At 35.0% G+C, this 7,500-nt stretch overlaps 2 non-coding genes and 1 pseudogene across 2 annotated transcripts; all 3 read left to right on the forward strand.

The window, feature by feature from the left end:
* Positions 1-453: 453 nt before the first annotated feature.
* Positions 454-2,445, forward strand: LOC129920864 (small subunit ribosomal RNA). The gene has a single exon (XR_008773399.1). It is a non-coding gene; the product is annotated as a small subunit ribosomal RNA (ribosomal RNA).
* Positions 2,446-3,764: 1,319 nt separating this feature from the next.
* On the forward strand, positions 3,765-3,943 carry LOC129920791 (5.8S ribosomal RNA). Its single transcript, XR_008773346.1, has one exon. It is a non-coding gene; the product is annotated as a 5.8S ribosomal RNA (ribosomal RNA).
* Positions 3,944-4,252: 309 nt separating this feature from the next.
* LOC129920808 (large subunit ribosomal RNA) overlaps positions 4,253-7,500 on the forward strand; it is a 5,425-nt pseudogene continuing 2,177 nt past the window's right edge.

The following is a 7,500-nucleotide window of genomic DNA, read 5'->3' on the forward strand; positions in this document are numbered from 1 at the left end:
AATATTAGAAATTTGAAAATAATCATTGATATGTATTTGTGAAAGGTGCTACACTAAAATTTAACAATATCAGAGTTCACCATACGGTAGGAGTTCTCTTTGTTAAAATAAAAATAGTTGTTATATGAAACCTTTGTGAAATGCATTTTCCCTCATTTTCCAGATAAAAGTAAAAATACAAAATACCCATACAAAATACCCATACAAAATACATACAAATAAATAAAAATAAAAATAAATTTACCAAAAAATATATACAAATAAAAATTGTGTTGGTAAAAAAAATAAAATAATAATTATCCCTATTAGGGAGGATATAAAACAAAAAGTATGTATAAATATAAATAAATAAAAAAAAAAAAAATAAAAACTTTATCATTGGATTTATTGAGAGGAGATTGATGTTATTTTTCAAAATTTCAAATAATATTAAAAATAAAATATTATAACATTATTCTGGTTGATCCTGCCAGTAGTTATATGCTTGTCTCAAAGATTAAGCCATGCATGTCTAAGTACACACGAATTAAAAGTGAAACCGCAAAAGGCTCATTATATCAGTTATGGTTTATTAGATCGTTAACAGTTACTTGGATAACTGTGGTAATTCTAGAGCTAATACATGCAATATAAACACGGACCTTTTGGAACGTGTGCTTTTATTAGGCTAAAACCAAGCGATTTCTTCGGAAATCGTTATAATGGTTGAACTCTAGATAATTTGCCGATCGTATGGTCTAGTACCGACGACAGATCTTTCAAATGTCTGCCCTATCAACTATTGATGGTAGTATCTAGGACTACCATGGTTGCTACGGGTAACGGGGAATCAGGGTTCGATTCCGGAGAGGGAGCCTGAGAAACGGCTACCACATCTAAGGAAGGCAGCAGGCGCGTAAATTACCCACTCCCAGTTCGGGGAGGTAGTGACGAAAAATAACAATACAGGACTCATATCCGAGGCCCTGTAATTGGAATGAGTACACTTTAAATCCTTTAACAAGGACCAATTGGAGGGCAAGTCTGGTGCCAGCAGCCGCGGTAATTCCAGCTCCAATAGCGTATATTAAAGTTGTTGCGGTTAAAACGTTCGTAGTTGAATTTGTGCTTCATACGGGTAGTACAACTACAATTGTGGATTGTACATTACCTTATGTATGCAAGCGTATTATCGGTGGAGTTCTTATACATTTATGATACTTATGTACCATTATGTATTCCTCCTATTAAAACCTGCTTCAGTGCTCTTCATCGAGTGCTGTTGTGGGCCGTTACAATTACTTTGAACAAATTAGAGTGCTTAAAGCAGGCTCCAAATGCCTGAATATTTTGTGCATGGAATAATGAAATAAGACTTCTGATCTACTTTCATTGGTTTTTAGATCAAGAGGTAATGATTAATAGAAGCAGATTGGGGGCATTAGTATTACGACGCGAGAGGTGAAATTCTTGGACCGTCGTAAGACTAACTTAAGCGAAAGCATTTGCCAAAGATGTTTTCATTAATCAAGAACGAAAGTTAGAGGTTCGAAGGCGATCAGATACCGCCCTAGTTCTAACCATAAACGATGCCAGCTAGCAATTGGGTGTAGCTACTTCTATGGCTCTCTCAGTCGCTTCCCGGGAAACCAAAGCTTTTGGGCTCCGGGGGAAGTATGGTTGCAAAGCTGAAACTTAAAGGAATTGACGGAAGGGCACCACCAGGAGTGGAGCCTGCGGCTTAATTTGACTCAACACGGGAAAACTTACCAGGTCCGAACATAAGCGTGTAAGACAGATTGATAGCTCTTTCTCGAATCTATGGGTGGTGGTGCATGGCCGTTCTTAGTTCGTGGAGTGATTTGTCTGGTTAATTCCGATAACGAACGAGACTCAAATATATTAAATAGATGCTTTCAGGATTATGATGTTGAAGCTTTCATAGCCTTCATTCATGAATATAGTAAAATATAATTGTGTTTGAATGTGTTTATGTTAGTGGAGTCGTACCTGTTTGTTTGTCCCATTATAAGGACACTAGCTTCTTAAATGGACAAATTGCGTCTAGCAATAATGAGATTGAGCAATAACAGGTCTGGAATGCCCTTAGATGTCCTGGGCTGCACGCGCGCTACAATGAAAGTATCAACGTGTATTTCCTAGACCGAGAGGTCCGGGTAAACCGCTGAACCACTTTCATGCTTGGGATTGTGAACTGAAACTGTTCACATGAACTTGGAATTCCTAGTAAGTGCGAGTCATTAACTCGTATTGATTAAGTCCCTGCCCTTTGTACACACCGCCCGTCGCTACTACCGATTGAATTATTTAGTGAGGTCTCCGGACGTGATCACTGTGACGCTAACGTGTTACGGTTGTTTCGCAGAAGTTGACCAAACTTGATGGTTTAGAGGAAGTAAAAGTCGTAACAAGGTTTCCGTAGGTGAACCTGCGGAAGGATCATTAACGTGATTTTTCCAATAAAATAAAATTTATATATATTTAATATATATAAAAAAGAAAAATAAAATATAAAAATAAAAATGTACAATTATGGTACAAAATGTATAAAATATACAATAAATATATAAACAAATACAAAAAAGAATACTTCAAAAGAAGTAAAAATACAAATACAAATTAGACTGGGTGTGTTACTATAAGTAATGCATTCAGTCTTTTTTTTTCAAAAAAAATTAAGAACAAAGTATTTAAACGGTAGCCAATTGTCATCGTCATCGAAATAGTGACGCTTATGAAAATATATATATGAATAAACAAACTTGCTATAGCAAAAGTCGAACAACAAAGGTGTCGTACCCTTCGGGGTAATATCCTCCTGGGTGTAAAAACCCGCCCTTCGGCGTGGCGTGTATACGTTGCGACGAATTAACCCCTAAAGGTGTCGTACTTGGACAATATCCCGGTACTATCCGGCTAAAACGCATAGCATAAGTTGTAACGATATATATATAATAAAAAAAAAACAAATACAAAATAGACTGGGTGTGTTACTATAAGTAATGCATTCAGTCTTTTTTTTTCAAAAAAAAAATATGAACAAAATATTTAAATGGTAGCCAAATGGTGTCGTCATCTAAATAGTGACGTTTTTAGCCAATATACAAAAACAAATTAGACTGGGTGTGTTACTATAAGTAATGCATTCAGTCTTTTTTTTTCAAAAAAAAATATGAACAAAATATTTAAATCGTAGCCAAATGGTGTTGTCATCTAAATAGTGACGTTATAACCAAAATACAAAAACAAATTAGACTGGGTGTATTACTATAAGTAATGCATTCGGTCTTTTTTTTTCAAAAAAAAATATGAACAAAATATTTAAATGGTAGCCAATTGTCATCGTCATCGAAATAGTGACGCTTATGAAAATATATATATGCATAAACAAACTTGCTAGAGCAAAAGTCGAAAAAACAAAGGTGTCGTACCCTTCGGGGTAATATCCTCCTGGGTGTAAAAACCCGCCCTTCGGCGTGGCGTGTATACGTTGCGACGAATTAACCCCTAAAGGTGTCGTACTTGGACAATATCCCGGTACTATCCGGCTAAAACGCATAGCATAAGTTGTAACGATATATATATATAAAAATAAAAATGTATAAAAATGTTGTACTTAGATTTCTTTAAAAGAAATTTATAAGTTAACGATTCTTTGGAATTGGACATTCGCAACATAAAAAAAATACATAAAATATAAAAAGAAATAAATTTTTATTTCTTAAAAAAAAAAATTGACTAAATATAAAATAAAAAAATAATAATACTCTAAGCGGTGGATCACTTGGCTCATGGGTCGATGAAGAACGCAGCAAACTGTGCGTCATCGTGTGAACTGCAGGACACATGAACATCGACATTTTGAACGCATATAGCAGTCCATGCTGTTATGTACTTTAATTAATTTTGAAGTGCTGCTTGGACTACATATGGTTGAGGGTTGTGATACTATGCTAAATAAGCTGCTTTTGATTTATCAAATGCGCATGTTATATTATTGGATTTGTAAAAATTCATAATATTAAAATATAATATATACCTCAAAATAATATCGAGCGACAGTAAGTTCGTTTTATCTATTTTTTAGAGGATGTTAGTATATAAAAATTTCTAACATTGCAGATCGTTGTCATAATATAATTTGGCAATTGAGGCATTCTACTTGAATTGATAAAATGGCTGAAATGATCGATATATAAAAAATATTTTGAATTGAGTATATAAAATTATTAAGCAAATAAAAAGTGTTAAGCAACCTCAACTCATATGAGATAACTCCCCGAATTTAAGCATATTAATGAGGGAAGGAAAAGAAACTAACAAGGATTTTCTTAGTAGCGGCGAGCGAAAAGAAATCAGTTCAGCACTAAGCCATTTTGTCTTTATGGCAAATATGGGATGCAGTGTATGGAACATCTATAATCTAGTATGAGAAATTAACGATTTAAGTCCTTCTTAAATGAGGCCATTTACCCATAGAGGGTGCCAGGCCCGTATAACGTTAATGATTACTAGAAGGTGTTTCCAAAGAGTCGTGTTGCTTGATAGTGCAGCACTAAGTGGGTGGTAAACTCCATCTAAAACTAAATATAACCATGAGACCGATAGTAAACAAGTACCGTGAGGGAAAGTTGAAAAGAACTCTGAATAGAGAGTTAAATAGTACGTGAAACTGCTTAGAGGTTAAGCCCGATGAACCTGAATATCCATTATGGAAAATTCAATACTAATATAAAAATATATAAAAAATATTTTAACAATAGTGTGCAATTTTTCCATATAAGGACATTGTAATCTGTTAATGTAATAAATATTTATCATAAGATCCATTACTTAAGTTTATTCAAATTGTTTATCTTCGGATTTTCAACATAAAATAAATGTTTTGGATTTGATAAATCATTGACAGATATAATTATATATTGTGCTTAAATTTTTCGGAATTTTACAATGGTAAATAGATCTATTGATTTGTTTATTTATATTGTATGCACTTTTATGATTAACAATGCGATAGATTCAGGATACCTTCGGGACCCGTCTTGAAACACGGACCAAGGAGTCTAACATATGTGCAAGTCATTGGGTATTTTTAATAAAACCCAATGGCATAATTAACTTAACTTAATTTAATGGGATTAGTTTATAATTTGTTATGAATTATTTATTCAATCCCGGGGCGTTCTATACAGTTATGCATAATGATATTTATATTATTTATGCCTCTAACTAGAGCGTACCTTGAGCATATATGCTGTGACCCGAAAGATGGTGAACTATACTTGATCAGGTTGAAGTCAGGGGAAACCCTGATGGAAGACCGAAACAGTTCTGACGTGCAAATCGATTGTCAGAATTGAGTATAGGGGCGAAAGACTAATCGAACCATCTAGTAGCTGGTTCCCTCCGAAGTTTCCCTCAGGATAGCTGGTGCAATTAAAAATTATATAAAATAATCTTATCTGGTAAAGCGAATGATTAGAGGCCTTAGGGTCGAAACGATCTTAACCTATTCTCAAACTTTAAATGGGTAAGAACCTAGCCTTTCTTGATATGAAGGTTTTGGTTGTGATATATTGTGCCCAGTGGGCCACTTTTGGTAAGCAGAACTGGCGCTGTGGGATGAACCAAACATAATGTTAAGGTGCCAAAATTAACAACTCATGCAGATACCATGAAAGGCGTTGGTTGCTTAAAACAGCAGGACGGTGGCCATGGAAGTCGGAATCCGCTAAGGAGTGTGTAACAACTCACCTGCCGAAGCAACTAGCCCTTAAAATGGATGGCGCTTAAGTTGTATACCTATACATTATCGCTAAAGTAGATGGTTTATTTTCGATCTGATTGAATTTAAATTTTGAAACTTTAGTGAGTAGGAGGGTACAATGGTGTGCTTAGAAGTGTTTGGCGTAAGCCTGCATGGAGCCGCTATTGGTACAGATCTTGGTGGTAGTAGCAAATAATCGAATGAGACCTTGGAGGACTGAAGTGGAGAAGGGTTTCGTGTGAACAGTGGTTGATCACGAGTTAGTCGGTCCTAAGTTCAAGGCGAAAGCTGAAAATTTTCAAGTTATAAAAAATAAAAAATAAAAATTAAAAAAACATTTTAATAAATTACAAAAATATATATATTATGTTATTAAAAATAAAAAAAAAAAAATATAAAAAAAAATATATGAGCAAATATAAATAAAAAAAATATACAAAAGTATATAAAAAAAAATATTAAAATAAAAAATTAAAAATACAAAAATATATATTATTATTATATGAAATAAAAAATACAAAAATAAATATTTAAAACACTTGATAAATTTTGAACGAAAGGGAATACGGTTCCAATTCCGTAACCTGTTGAGTATCCGTTTGTTATTAAAAATGGGCTTTTTGCTCATCCTGGCAACAGGAACGACCATAAAGAAGCCGTCGAGAGATATCGAAAGAGTTTTCTTTTCTGTTTTATAGTCGTACTACCATGGAAGTCTTTCGAAGAGAGATATGGTAGATGGACTAGAAGAGCATGACATTTACTGTTGTGTCGATATTTTCTCCTCGGACCTTGAAAATTTATGGTGGGATTACGCAAACTTCTCAACAGGCCGTACCGATATCCGCAGCTGGTCTCCAAGGTGAAGAGTCTCTAGTCGATAGAATAATGTAGGTAAGGGAAGTCGGCAAATTAGATCCGTAACTTCGGGATAAGGATTGGCTCTGAAGATTGAGATAGTCGGGCTTGAATTGGAAGCAATAACATGGTTTATGTACTCGTTCTGGGTAAATAAAAATTCTTGAATTTTGTTCCCCGGATAGTAGTTTACGTAGCCAATTGTGGAATTTTCTTGCTAAAAATCTTAAGATATATCGCAAGGTATGTTCTTTTGATTTATAACGACTATCAATTAACAATCAATTCAGAACTGGCACGGACTTGGGGAATCCGACTGTCTAATTAAAACAAAGCATTGTGATGGCCCTAACGGGTGTTGACACAATGTGATTTCTGCCCAGTGCTCTGAATGTCAAAGTGAAGAAATTCAAGTAAGCGCGGGTAAACGGCGGGAGTAACTATGACTCTCTTAAGGTAGCCAAATGCCTCGTCATCTAATTAGTGACGCGCATGAATGGATTAACGAGATTCCTACTGTCCCTATTTACTCCCCCAAACGAAGGCGGCCTTAACGAGGCTTGGGGGTTAAGTAGGTATTTGTTAGTGTTTCACGAAGTGATACAACAAATACCGAAACTAACAGCCTTCACGTTGGTTAGAGTGGTTTTATCCTCGGATAATCCACCAGAAAGGGATAACGAGATGCTACTTCGGTAGCAAAGGAAAAAAGAAATAAGGTGACAGAGTTCACGCTTATGGTCGTAAGACGAAAATTGAATAAGGTGGCACACTTTATGTGTGCCACTCTTATGAGGAAAAAGGATTGCTTTCGAGCAACCTATGTTGGTAATCGATGCATGCGTACGCGCATACAAGAAGAGTCAGAAAGGAAA

The sequence above is a fragment of the Episyrphus balteatus genome, assembly GCF_945859705.1.
Source record: "Episyrphus balteatus chromosome X unlocalized genomic scaffold, idEpiBalt1.1 SUPER_X_unloc_1, whole genome shotgun sequence".
Classification (NCBI taxonomy): domain Eukaryota; kingdom Metazoa; phylum Arthropoda; class Insecta; order Diptera; family Syrphidae; genus Episyrphus; species Episyrphus balteatus.